This window comes from Entelurus aequoreus, linkage group LG03 (assembly GCF_033978785.1).
Source record: "Entelurus aequoreus isolate RoL-2023_Sb linkage group LG03, RoL_Eaeq_v1.1, whole genome shotgun sequence".
Classification (NCBI taxonomy): domain Eukaryota; kingdom Metazoa; phylum Chordata; class Actinopteri; order Syngnathiformes; family Syngnathidae; genus Entelurus; species Entelurus aequoreus.
Window position 1 is genome coordinate 84,710,619 of NC_084733.1, and position 12,876 is coordinate 84,723,494.

The following is a 12,876-nucleotide window of genomic DNA, read 5'->3' on the forward strand; positions in this document are numbered from 1 at the left end:
TTTGCAGTCTTCATTGTTCATTAAACAAATTGCAAAAGATTCACCAACACAGATGTCCAGAATACTGTGGAATTTTGCGATGAAAACCGAGCTTTTTTGTATTAGATACAATGGTGTCCGAATACTTCCGTTTCAACGATTGACGTCACGCGCATACGTCATCATACATAGACGTTTTCAACCGGAAGTTTAGCGGGAAATTTAAAATTGCACTTTATAAGTTAACCCGGCCGTATTGGCATGTGTTGCAATGTTAAGATTTCATCATTGATACATAAACTATCAGACTGCGTGGTCGGTAGTAGTGGCTTTCAGTAGGCCTTTAACAGAGTTTTACTGTACATGTACTTCCAAGCACAATCTTTTCAGCTCTTTTTTCTCTCCAGTCTCTCTCAACACCTCCTCCTCCGCTGGCCGCTCACTGTTAAAGACAACAGATGATTAGATCACCACGTACCACCTGTGAAATCTAATCACCTGCCAGCTGTGTCTCGCCGTCCAACACATGCCCCGCCCCTAGCCGATGGTGCTCCGCCCTCAACGCCATTGGCAGAGGCGGTGACCTTTGCTCCTGCAGGCGCGCTGATCGCACTCTCCCTCCACAGACTATAAACTCCCACTTTTCCTTCAACGGAAGCCAACAGACCACAAGAATTAGCTCCGTACCAAATGTCAACAGCATTTCAATGCAGCCCTTCCATAAAAGCTGAGTCAATCTTCCAATCTTTTGCAAACGGCGATCAAAATGTCCAGCACCACCTTTTGGCCGTCCCAATCAGAGAGAGGTCGTTCACATACTTGCCAACCTTGAGACCTCCAATATCGGGAGGTGGGGGTTAGGGGTTATTAATGTTTTCTCCTCTGAGCCGGATTTGGAACCAGCGACCTAAAAATGTCAGCAATTCCCCTCTACTGTCTTCCTCCGCGAAGCAAACATTTTTACATACATATCAAACCGTAACTTCACTACTTTATCTGTATTCTGGCTTGGCTCTTGGTGAGGGCGGTCAAAATTTCCCCCTCCAGTCTTCTCCCTGCTTGCTCTCTTTGTCTTGTTTATACTTTTTGGAGCCTCTTTCTCTGCACTGTCCTCCATGTATGTAAGCTCTCTAAAAATGTCGGATTTGAACCAGCGACCTAAGGATTTCAGCACTTAATTGTCACTACAGTCCTCCGCTCTACCAACTGAGCTATCGAAGGGATGAAGGTAATTGAACCAGCATACTTGCCAACCCTCCCGTTTTTAGCGGGAGAATCCCGGTATTCAGCGCCTCTCCCGACAACCTCCCGGCAGAGATTTTGTCCCGACAAACTCCCGGTATTCAGTCGGAGCTGAAGGCCACGCCCCCTCCAGCTCAATGCGGACCTGAGACTGAGTGGGGACAGCCTGTTCTCACGTCCGCTTTCCCACAATATAAACAGCTTGCCTGCCCAATGAACGGAGAAGTTAAACAGGACAATAATGCCTTCTAATGGATAGCCACCGGAACACTGAAATTCAAGTATTGTTTTTTTTTCTTCTATGTAAATAAAATAAATAAATATATATATATATATATATATATATATATATATATATATATATATATATATATAGCTAGAATTCACTGAAAGTCAAGTATTTCATACATAAATATATATATATATATATATATATATATATATATATATATATATATATATATATATATATATATATATATATATATATATATATATATATGAAATACTCGAATTGGGAAATTCTAGCTGTAAAGAACCACGCCCCAACCAAACCAAAATGTCCTTCGAGCCGGATTTGAACCAGCGACCTAAGGATTTCAGCACTTTGTCACTACAGTCCTCCGCTCTACCAACTGAGCTATCGAAGGGATGAAGGGATCTGAACCAGTGACCTAAACATTTCAGCAATTCACCTCTACAGTCTCCCTCTGCGAAGCAAACATTTTTACATAAATTTCAAAACGTAACTTAACTACTTTATCTGTATTCTGGCTTGGCTCTTGGTGAGGGCGGTCGCATTTTTTCCCCTCCAGTCTTCTCCCTGCTTGCTCTCTTTGTCTTGTCTTGTCTATACTTTTTGGAGCTCTTTCTCTGCACTGTCCTCCATGTATGTAAGCTCTCTAAAAATATCCTTCGAGCCGGATTTGAACCAGCGACCTAAGGATTTCAGCACTTTGTCACTACAGTCCTCCGCTCTACCAACTGAGCTATCAAAGGGATGAAAGGTGCAGAACATATTGCAGGGTTCGAATTTATGCAATTCACCTCTACAGTCTCCCTCTGCGAAGCAAACATTTTTACATAAATTTTAAATCGTAACTTAACTACTTTATCTGTATTCTGGCTTGGCTCTAAATGAGGGCGGTCGCATTTTCTCCCCTCCAGTCTTCTCCCTGCTTTCTCTTGTCTTGTCTATACTTTTTGGAGCCTCTTTCTCTGCACTGTCCTCCATTATGTAAGCTCTCTAAAAATGTCCTTCGAGCCAGATTTGAACCAGCGACCTAAGGATTTCAGCACTTTGTCACTACAGTCCTCCGCTCTACCAACTGAGCTATCGAAGGGATGAAAGAAGGACAACGTATTGCAGGGTTCGAATGTAACCGCGCCAACTTTCACGACCGCCCTCATCATTATTAATGTTTTCTCCTCTAAGCCGTATTTGGAACCAGCGACCTAGGGGGGCGTGGTTGGGGGCGTGGTTATTTACAGCTAGAATTCACCAACTTTTTGGAGCCTCTTTCTCTGCGCTGTCCTCCATGTATGTAAGCTCTCTAAAAATGTCCTTCGAGCCGGATTTGAACCAGCGACCTAAGGATTTCAGCATTTTGTCACTACAGTCCTCCGCTCTACCAACTGAGCTATCGAAGGGATGAAAGGTGCAGAACGTATTGCAGGGTTCGAATTTATGCAATTCACCTGTACAGTCTCCCTCTGCGAAGCAAACATTTTTACATACATTTTAAATCGAAACTTAACTACTTTATCTGTATTGGCTCTAAATGAGGGCGGTCACATTTTCTCCCCTCCAGTCTTCTCCCTGCTTGCTCTCTTTGTCTTGTCTTGTCTATACTTTTTGGAGCCTCTTTCTCTGCACTGTCCTCCATTATGTAAGCTCTCTAAAAATGTCCTTCGAGCCGGATTTGAACCAGCGACCTAAGGATTTCAGCACTTTGTCACTACAGTCCTCCGCTCTACCAACTGAACTATCGAAGGGATGAAAGAACGACAACGTATTGCAGGGTTCGAATGTAACCGCGCCAACTTTCACGACCGCCCTCATCATTATTAATGTTTTCTCCTCAAAGCCGTATTTGGAACCAGCGACCTAGGGGGGCGTGGTTGGGGGCGTGGTTATTTACAGCTAGAATTCACCAACTCGAGTATTTCATATATATATATATATATATATATATATATATATATATATATATATATATATTGCCCCGCTCTACCAACTGAGCTATCGAAGGGATGAAAGATAGTCATTAATTGCAATGACAGAAGAGTGAAAGTAGTCGCTAGTTGGCGATAATAAAATAAAATAGAAACCATTTTTTAAACCTACTCCTTGTTCATGTTTATATTCTTGTCCCCTTTTACTTCTAGGTAAGCTATTTTCTCTACAGAACATTGCAAGTCCATGAAGTGACGTAGTCTTCGCGCATGAGTGGACCGAGCGTATGTTCCGGTACGATCGTGTAGTGACGAATACCACGGTATCTGCACATGAGCATTCTCTTGGAGAGACAGTACATGTGCTCATGTCCGAAGATAAAATGAAGCAAACATTTTTGCATACATCTCAAACCGTAACTTAACTCATTATTCTGCCTTGGCTCTTGGTGAGGGCGGTCGCATTTTCCCCCTCCAGTCTTCTCCCTGCTTGCTCTCTTTGTCTTGTCTTGTCTATACTTTTTGGAGCCTCTCTCTGCACTGTCCTCCATGTATGTAAGCTCCCTAAAAATGTCCTTCGAGCCGGATTTGAACCAGCGACCTAAGGATTTCAGCACTTTGTCACTACAGTCCTCCGCTCTACCAACTGAGCTATCGAAGGGATGAAAGGTCGAGAATGAATTGCAGGGTTCGAATGTAACCGCGCCAACTGCCGCGACCACCCTCGTCCTTATTGTTTTCTCCTCTGAGCCGGATTTGGAACCAGCGACCTAAAAATGTCAGCAATTCCCCTCTACTGTCTTCCTCCGCGAAGCAAACATTTTTACATACATATTGATGGAACGAGATATTTTCCATATATCCATATTTAAGTGTTACTTCTTTCTAAAAACTCCTATAGTCATATTTACATCAGCTAATGTCTCGTGTGGTACAAAGTGCTTGGATTTGAGTGTCCTTGAGTAGACAGGCAGAGCGCTGTTGAGACTGCCATAACATTCCTAAGATAACGAGCACAGGGCAGTGCTGAGCTTGGGGGGGGGACCGAGCTAGACCGATTTGGACCGGGCTAGGGAACGCTTGGGTGCTGGATTGGTCTCATTATTGCCAAAGCTTTGACAATAAACAACGAAATACCAACTACTGCTTTTGGTGGTCAATTTAACATCAGCTTATTTGCCATTAAAAGAACTTGGGAGTGGACAGCAGACTTTGACTTCCTTGGGAGGAAGAGCTGTCGACGCAACATTTTGGGGGCTTCGTCCGAGATGGCACGCTGTTGATCGATGACTTCTTGCAATCTTCTGGACAGACTCAATTGGCCAATTCAAGGTGAGCAGAACCTTTCTTTTTAGATAAAATCTGCGTTAGGAGTCTGTCCTGAAGTCTGTAAGTCAAACACTATATTGTACCCCAGACGCAGAGCTGTGATTTCGATAGATTGATTGCATTTTTGCCGAGCCTGCCATTGCATTAAAATTGTAAATAAGTGGTCAACTCACGGCATTGTGTCTCGATTACCGTGACGGGCAGTTTCATTGACGAGTGAACTAATAGTTGGGTGTGGCTCACCCTGGGTAGTTGGTCGCCGCCTAAAAGAGCAACGGGTTGATAGATCCCAGTGTGATAAGACACTAAAACTAAAGAAGCGGGTTGATAGATCCCAGTGTGATAAGACACTAAAACTAAGGAAGCGGGTTGATAGATCCCAGTGTGATAAGACACTAAAACTAAAGAAGCGGGTTGATAGATCCCAGTGTGATAAGACACTAAAACTAAAGAAGCGGGTTGATAGATCCCAGTGTGATAAGACACTAAAACTAAGGAAGCGGGTTGATAGATCCCAGTGTGATAAGACACTAAAACTAAAGAAGCGGGTTGATAGATCCCAGTGTGATAAGACACTAAAACTAAGGAAGCGGGTTGAAAGATCCCTTTGCGTTGAGGGCAATAGAATTAAGAAAATATAGACACAATGGCCTTGGAGTGTGACAAACAGAAATGTGATGGCGGCGGGGCAAAATGTGATGATTGGCTACCGTTCAATGATCAATTGAATGGACGGTTGTCGACAATGGAACTAGCAGGTAGAGAAAAAAAAAAAAAAAGAGAAAAAAAAGGAGAACGTTCCTTGAAAGGGTTAAGAGGGAGTTTACAATACTCGAAAAGTCGTGAACTCAAACGTCTGGTAAAATAAAATAAAAAAAAGTAACTGGAAGTTTTATGGTAAAGTGAAACACAGAGAGTGTGCTGCTGAGGGTGAGTGTGTGTGAGTGGGAGTGCTTACGCGTGCTCGTGTGTGTGCGTAAGCGCTTGCTTGCTCATGTGCTTACACATGTGTGTGTGTGTGTGTGTGTGTGTGTGTGTGTGTGTGTGTGTGTGTGTGTGTGTGTGTGTGTGTGTGTGTGTGTGTGTGTGTGTGTGTGTGTGTGTGTGTGTGTGTGTGTGTGTGTGTGTGTGTGTGTGTGTGCGCGCGCGCTGGTTAAAATGGAACAGGGTTGGTGCTCGAGAATTTAAGAGTTTGGCGTATGATAAAAGTAAACGGGGATTACGTGGAAAAACGAAATGCAGCAAAAGAACCGATGATTAATGAGACAAATAGGACAGACTAGACTGATTGGTGTTTTGCCTGCCGCGCATGCGCAAGATAATTCAAACGACCCGCCCAGACTTTGACTAGGCCACCGCCCCCTACTCCAGTGAGAAGGAGAGAGAGAGAAAAAGAGAGCAGGTGAAGGAAGATTGAGGGTGAAGAGGATGGTTTGAGAAAATATGGGAAAAGGATGTTTATAACCTTACGTTATGTGAATGGTTTCTAGGAGAACAGAAAATAGAAACATTGTGTGAAGTGTAAGGAAGAGATGGATACAGGATGTTGTTTGTAAAGGAAAACGAAAGTGAAGAAAAGATGAGAAAGTGACAAATGAAGGTATTCGTAAATGATATGCTGTTGATTGTGGTTAGCTGCAAGTTTGTTTATTTGTTTGTTTGTTTAGTTGTTTGAGTGAAATGGGAAGAAATCAATAGGAATAATTAGATGCAAAATGGAATAAAACTATGAGTGCGATAGAAAATGAATGAATAAATGAAATAAGTTCATTTTGGTCATATAATCAACCATCAACCATCAACCATCAATCAATCAATCAATCAATGTTTATCTATATAGCCCTAAATCACAAGTGTCTCAAAGGGCTGTACAAGCCACAACGACATCGGCCTATCCTATACATTCACTGAACATTAAATTACCTGGAACATCAACGTTAAAAGAGAAAGTATTAACCGCTTATTTTGCAAGTCTGACCATTTTCCTCCAGCAGAGGGCGGTGCACACCAGACATTTTTGACACATGACAATTATAGGGGCCTGCTTTAATATAAGTCTCTTGCCGATGCATACATGCAAGCCATTGTTGACATTGTTTCCCACCTGTACCTCCGGGAGGGAACCTTTGGCCAAACACTTTGGACAAAGTTAACCCTGATATACACGGTGCCAAAAACAATATATGGCAGGACATTTTATTCATCCCATGCAAAATAGGGCTAATGACAGAGCAACAAGGAAACGACTACTTAAATTACAGATCGCTGAAGATAAAAGGTTAAAAGAACCAAAAGGTCAAAGATCAGCTAGGGTATATTCAGCAGTGGGTGACCTTGCTTTTGAGTTCCAACAGGTGGAGGAAAGAATCCTCAACAGACGTGCGGTTGGACTCGGGTGGTGGACAACACGATGCTTCAAAGCCGGTCTGGGGTAGACACTGTTTTGGCTGTGACCAGCCTGGTCACTGGAGTCGTGACTGTACGGCTGAACCACCCAGCTGCGACACCACTACCAAGCATACCACAGCCTGAAACAACAGGAATGGCTCTAACGGTGAAAACCCTGACTGACTGAGATGCTTCCGTGTGTTCTGCCACCCGACTCGCCATATGTTATGATTATTTATATATGTTGGAACTCAAGGTGTGGCTGCTCATGTTGACCTATCTTTGCAACAGCTAGCATGGTATAAGATGGACACAATTGTGTCCCACATTGTTCCCTTGCTCTCTGTCTCGCCTACAAAACCAAAGAACTTAGGTCCAATGATAAGACACGGCGTAGCTGCCAAACATTACACCGACACCCAAATACCACATTTTCAATTGTTTAGGTTTAGCCCATGGTTATGTTAAACACATAACTATGGGCTGCACTTTAGACACCTGTAGGCTACGAGGAGCTAGCAGCTACACAACAGCTGAGCTAAAACGACACATTACACATTTAAGCATATCAAATAATTATAGTTGCTCATTACATACACAAAGTTGCCATGGCAGAAGTCTGATAGAAAGTATTCAGTAACAAACGTGTCCGCATCATTCAACTTTCTACAACATGAGCTTGACCTAATGAATTATTGGGGCTACCAGGTGTGGTAAAATTTCAAAATACTATTGCTAAAGCATTCGCCACAAGGGTAGTATTTTTCTAGTATTGGTGACAATATAAATATAAGCATATTTGTTACTTTCACCATATTGAATAAGTTACATAAAAGCTAGGGTTTAGTTGAGTTTGAGTTAATTGTGATATTGCTAAGGGGTCCCCTACCCTAACAACACCCCCCAGTGGACCATAGAGGCTAAAGAGACAATCATTGACCTCAAACATGACCTGTCCTCCGCTACTTGACTATTAGCTGACCTTTTTCTGAGATGTTTCTGAAAGTGATAGTATGACTAACACAGTCCTTTTTTCAGAAACAGAAGGGGGTGAGTGAGGGTGGATACAGACTCCTTGGAACAAAATCGACAATCATCCGACTCTGACACATTCCATAGTTTTAACGTTTTTCCCGTGGGTAAGAAGTTATAACTAATTTTAATTTGAAAATAACGATTTTACACATCGATAGTAGTTTAATAGATCAAATTTAGAAAATGGAGGAGGTGAGGGTGAACCATGTATAGTCTTTGACTTCACTGATATGATCAATACGGTACAAGGGGAAAGGTACGTACTGACTTGTGTTGACAATCACAGTGGTTGGCCGGAAGCAACAACAACCTCAAAAGAGGATGCAATATCAGTAATAAATGACTTGTGAATGACCTAGTACCCCGACATGGTTTCCCCAAAAAGATTAGGTCAGACAACGGCAACCATTAAAAAAAAAAATACTCACTTAGCCTTGGTCGAAAAGGCTTTCGGACTAGAACACAGGTTTGGGGTACCATCCTGAGTCCCAAGGCAAGGTTGAAAGGATGGACCAGAACATAAAAAACTAATTGGCTAAAATCTGTGCACAGACCAAATTTAATTGGATTGACATGTTGCAATTAGCGTTAATGATCATTCGAAGGTCCGTGAATAAAACTGTTTTACCGCCCTTTGAGTTTTTCACCCTATGAGTTGCATACAGGTCAGCCCAGGACCAGCAGCCCCCCATGGAAGGAGGACTCAGCGTAAAACCAAAATGGTATTTTACACAAAAAATTGCAGAATTTGTGTGCCAGTTCTTCTGTACAGATTCCCTTCCGCCCGCTGAGAGGGTCAAGATCAAGGTCATCAAACGCAAGTGGACGGAGCCCAGGTGGACTGGTCCCTTCTAGGTCGTAGAACGGACGTCCCACGCCCTTCGACTGGCTGGTGGAGGGGACACCTGGTACCACCTCTCCCTCTGCACTATAGCTGAAGAACCTGACAGATCACCAGGGGATGTCATTGCTGACATCGCCACATCATCTGCCCCTCAGCCCAGGAGACGAGAGAGATTTTCTACCTACATTACTCTTTTCAACTTCTATATTGTATATCCTTGTGTGAGACCAATCCAGTATGCTAAATGTTTCTTAGTTTTTCTTGCTTGTTTGCAGCATAACTATCTGTGTCGTTACATTAAGTGAAAAGTTTGATGTTTATCCCCGTTTTGTTACCTAAATTACTCTGATATTGATAGACGAAAGGCAGGATGTTACACTTGGTAGTGTTACCTGACGGACTGGTGCTTGGGCGTGTTTTACTGTCTTTGTGTCTCAGTTCATCCTTCCTGACGACAGTGACTGACAAGTGTCTAAGAACATACAGCGGACTTTAAATAGACTGGGTCAAAGGGGATAGCAAGACTTATTTTTTGACCTGTGCAGTGTGATTAATTACGGGGGACACAATAGCTATTACCGTGGTAATAACCTCTATATTTGTTACGACTCAACCCTGAACCATTGGTGTCGGATGCAGACAACATACTCTGGTAAGTTGTGCCCATCGTCCCTTTTATGTTGTTTTGGGGCTTGACCTGACTGATACAGACGCTAAAGGAATTATTAAAATTAATGTCCTTGAGAGGGCGTTAACTACCTCTACACCCTCTGTAGCACCTAAAGTACCACCCCACCTCGGTGGTGTTTCACAGGCTCTCACATCTGTGCGTGCTAATGACATCACCACCGAAGGCCTGGTAACTTTGACCTTAGGAGCGGATGCAGACAACCTGTGGCTCAGGTGGAGGCCAAAACCTGGGTGACTGTGTTGCTTCTTCCGCTGGACGTCCCTTTTCCCACACTTACCCCGCCCCTTTTAAGTTGACTGACATGTGTACCCTTCTGTTGACAATGCCACCCGACTTCTTCCCTTTGTGGCCCAAAAGCTGAATTACACGCGTTTTCAAATTACAGGACCCTCTTCGTCCCCCAACAAATTGGGTGACATTAACCGTTACTGGTGCACCACACTGATAGATGGCTCTAGGATAGGCCCTTGGGCACGAGCTGACTTATTCTGGTGTTGTGGGGAGCACAGATTGTACATTAGAATCCCGACGTCAGCCGTTGGGCTTTGTGCTATGGCTAGACTGATGACCCCAGTCACCAAATTAACACCCCTTGGAACTCCTGTTTCAGCGGCCTCTCTAACTCCCCGCCGTCATTGAGACTAACCAACCTGACTCGTGACACAGTTGAGGGACTTGCTGAACAACCTCCCTCAAGACCATCCAGAACCGCACAGCCCCTTGGGCTAAGTGTCACTAAAGGGGGTCTAGCAAAGTGGTAACTTTAAGACTTTCGAGAATTGTTGGTTTACTTCCCTGACCATGACGACATTGACGTGGACTCCCTCCATCTATCTCCCATGTAAATAAGCTGTTGTTTTATTGCTAGCTTGCTTAAAGAAAAAAAACAGCACCTACTTTAATGTGGGGCGTGCTTTATAAGTTTTGTACAAGTATTAAAGATCTTATTAGAAGATCTTAAAGGGGGATTGATGGAAGCAGATCAGAATCATATCCATATTTAAGTGTTACTTCTTTCTAAAACTCCTATAGTCATATTTACATCAGCTAATGTCTCGTGTGGTACAAAGTGCTTGGATTCGAGTGTCCTTGAGTAGACAGGCAGAGCGCTGTTGAGACTGCCATAACATTCCTTAGATAAGGAGCACAGGGCAGTGCTGAGCTTGGGGGGACAGGAGGTGTGGGGAGACCGATCTGGACCGGGCTAGGGAACGCTTGGGTGCTGGGTTGGTCTCAGGTTTGTCCTCTAAGCTTTGAGAATAAACTACAAAATACCAACTATTGCCTGGAGATTGAATATAAACATCAGCGTATTGCCATAAAAAGAATCTGGGAGAGACTAGCAAATTGAATTCCCCATTAAAGGAATGCTGGTCGACGCAACAATATATATATATATATATATATATATATATATACATATATATATATATATATATATATATATATATATATATATATATATATATATATATATATATATATATATATATATATATATATATATATATATACATATATATATATATATATATGTATGTGTATATATATATATATATATATATATATATATATATACATATATATATATATATATATATATATATATATATATATATATATATATATATATATATATATATATATATATATGTATATATATATATATATAGCTAGAATTCACTGAAAGTCAAGTATTTCATACATAAATATATATATATATATATATATATATATATATATATATATATATATATATATATATATATATATATATATATATATATATATATGAAATACTCGAATTGGTAAATTCTAGCTGTAAATAACCACGCCCCCAACCAAACCAAACCAAAATGTCCTTCGAGCCGGATTTGAACCAGCGACCTAAGGATTTCCGCACTTTGTCACTACAGTCCTCCGCTCTACCAACTGAGCTATCGAAGGGATGAAGGGATCTGAACCAGCGACCTAAACATTTCAGCAATTCACCTCTACGGTCTCCCTCTGCGGAGCAAACATTTTTACATAAATTTCAAAACGTAACTTAACTACTTTATCTGTATTCTGGCTTGGCTCTTGGTGAGGGCGGTCACATTTTTACCCCTCCAGTCTTCTCCCTGATTTCTCTCTTTGTCTTGTTTATACTTTTTGGAGCCTCTTTCTCTGCACTGTCCTCCATGTATGTAAGCTCTCTAAAAATGTCCTTCGAGCCGGATTTGAACCAGCGACCTAAGGATTTCAGCATTTTGTCACTACAGTCCTCCGCTCTACCAACTGAGCTATCGAAGGGATGAAAGGTGCAGAACGTATTGCAGGGTTCGAATTTATGCAATTCACCTGTACAGTCTCCCTCTGCGAAGCAAACATTTTTACATACATTTTAAATCGTAACTTAACTACTTTATCTCTATTGGCTCTAAATGAGGGCGGTCTCATTTTTACCCCTCCAGTCTTCTCCCTGCTTGCTCTCTTTGTCTTGTCTTTTCTTTTTGGAGCCTCTTTCTCTGCACTGTCCTCCATGTATGTAAGCTCTCTAAAAATGTCCTTCGAGCCGGATTTGAACCAGCGACCTAAGGATTTCAGCACTTTGTCACTACAGTCCTCCGCTCTACCAACTGAGCTATCGAAGGGATGAACAGATTTGAACCAGTGACCTAAACATTTCAGCAATTCACCTCTACAGTCTCCCTATGCGAAACAAACATTTTTACATAAATTTCAAACCGTAACTTTACTTAATCTGTATTCTGGCTTGGCTCTTGGTGAGGGCGGTCGCATTTTTTCCCCTCCAGTCTTCTCCCTGCTTGCTCTCTTTGTCTTGTCTTGTCTATACTTTTTGGAGCCTCTTTCTCTGCACTGTCCTCCATGTATGTAAGCTCTCTAAAAATGTCCTTCGAGCCGGATTTGAACCAGCGACCTAAGGATTTCAGCATTTTGTCACTACAGTCCTCCGCTCTACCAACTGAGCTATCGAAGGGATGAAAGGTCGAGAACGAATTGCAGGGTTCGAATGTAACCGCGCCAACTGCCGTGACCGCCCTCGTCCTTATTAATGTTTTCTCCTTTGGAACCAGCGACCTAAAAATGTCAGCAATTCCCCTCTCCTGTCTTCCTCCGCGAAGCAAACATTTTTACATACATATCAAACCGTAGCTTCACTACTTTATCTGTATTCTGGCTTGGCTCTTGG

At 42.2% G+C, this 12,876-nt stretch overlaps 10 non-coding genes across 10 annotated transcripts; all 10 read right to left on the bottom strand.

The window, feature by feature from the left end:
* Positions 1 to 1,783: 1,783 nt before the first annotated feature.
* Positions 1,784 to 1,871, bottom strand: trnay-gua (transfer RNA tyrosine (anticodon GUA)). Its single transcript is given in 2 exon segments — positions 1,784 to 1,819; positions 1,835 to 1,871. It is a non-coding gene; the product is annotated as a tRNA-Tyr (tRNA).
* Positions 1,872 to 2,132: 261 nt separating this feature from the next.
* trnay-gua (transfer RNA tyrosine (anticodon GUA)) lies at positions 2,133 to 2,220 on the bottom strand. The gene is given in 2 exon segments: positions 2,133 to 2,168; positions 2,184 to 2,220. It is a non-coding gene; the product is annotated as a tRNA-Tyr (tRNA).
* A 256-nt stretch (positions 2,221 to 2,476) lies between these two features.
* trnay-gua (transfer RNA tyrosine (anticodon GUA)) lies at positions 2,477 to 2,564 on the bottom strand. The gene is given in 2 exon segments: positions 2,477 to 2,512; positions 2,528 to 2,564. It is a non-coding gene; the product is annotated as a tRNA-Tyr (tRNA).
* Positions 2,565 to 2,783: 219 nt separating this feature from the next.
* trnay-gua (transfer RNA tyrosine (anticodon GUA)) lies at positions 2,784 to 2,871 on the bottom strand. Its single transcript is given in 2 exon segments — positions 2,784 to 2,819; positions 2,835 to 2,871. It is a non-coding gene; the product is annotated as a tRNA-Tyr (tRNA).
* A 257-nt stretch (positions 2,872 to 3,128) lies between these two features.
* On the bottom strand, positions 3,129 to 3,216 carry trnay-gua (transfer RNA tyrosine (anticodon GUA)). Its single transcript is given in 2 exon segments — positions 3,129 to 3,164; positions 3,180 to 3,216. It is a non-coding gene; the product is annotated as a tRNA-Tyr (tRNA).
* Positions 3,217 to 3,969: 753 nt separating this feature from the next.
* trnay-gua (transfer RNA tyrosine (anticodon GUA)) lies at positions 3,970 to 4,057 on the bottom strand. Its single transcript is given in 2 exon segments — positions 3,970 to 4,005; positions 4,021 to 4,057. It is a non-coding gene; the product is annotated as a tRNA-Tyr (tRNA).
* Positions 4,058 to 11,542: 7,485 nt separating this feature from the next.
* On the bottom strand, positions 11,543 to 11,630 carry trnay-gua (transfer RNA tyrosine (anticodon GUA)). The gene is given in 2 exon segments: positions 11,543 to 11,578; positions 11,594 to 11,630. It is a non-coding gene; the product is annotated as a tRNA-Tyr (tRNA).
* Positions 11,631 to 11,887: 257 nt separating this feature from the next.
* trnay-gua (transfer RNA tyrosine (anticodon GUA)) lies at positions 11,888 to 11,975 on the bottom strand. The gene is given in 2 exon segments: positions 11,888 to 11,923; positions 11,939 to 11,975. It is a non-coding gene; the product is annotated as a tRNA-Tyr (tRNA).
* Positions 11,976 to 12,228: 253 nt separating this feature from the next.
* On the bottom strand, positions 12,229 to 12,316 carry trnay-gua (transfer RNA tyrosine (anticodon GUA)). Its single transcript is given in 2 exon segments — positions 12,229 to 12,264; positions 12,280 to 12,316. It is a non-coding gene; the product is annotated as a tRNA-Tyr (tRNA).
* A 259-nt stretch (positions 12,317 to 12,575) lies between these two features.
* Positions 12,576 to 12,663, bottom strand: trnay-gua (transfer RNA tyrosine (anticodon GUA)). Its single transcript is given in 2 exon segments — positions 12,576 to 12,611; positions 12,627 to 12,663. It is a non-coding gene; the product is annotated as a tRNA-Tyr (tRNA).
* Between the last annotated feature and the right edge of the window lie 213 nt (positions 12,664 to 12,876).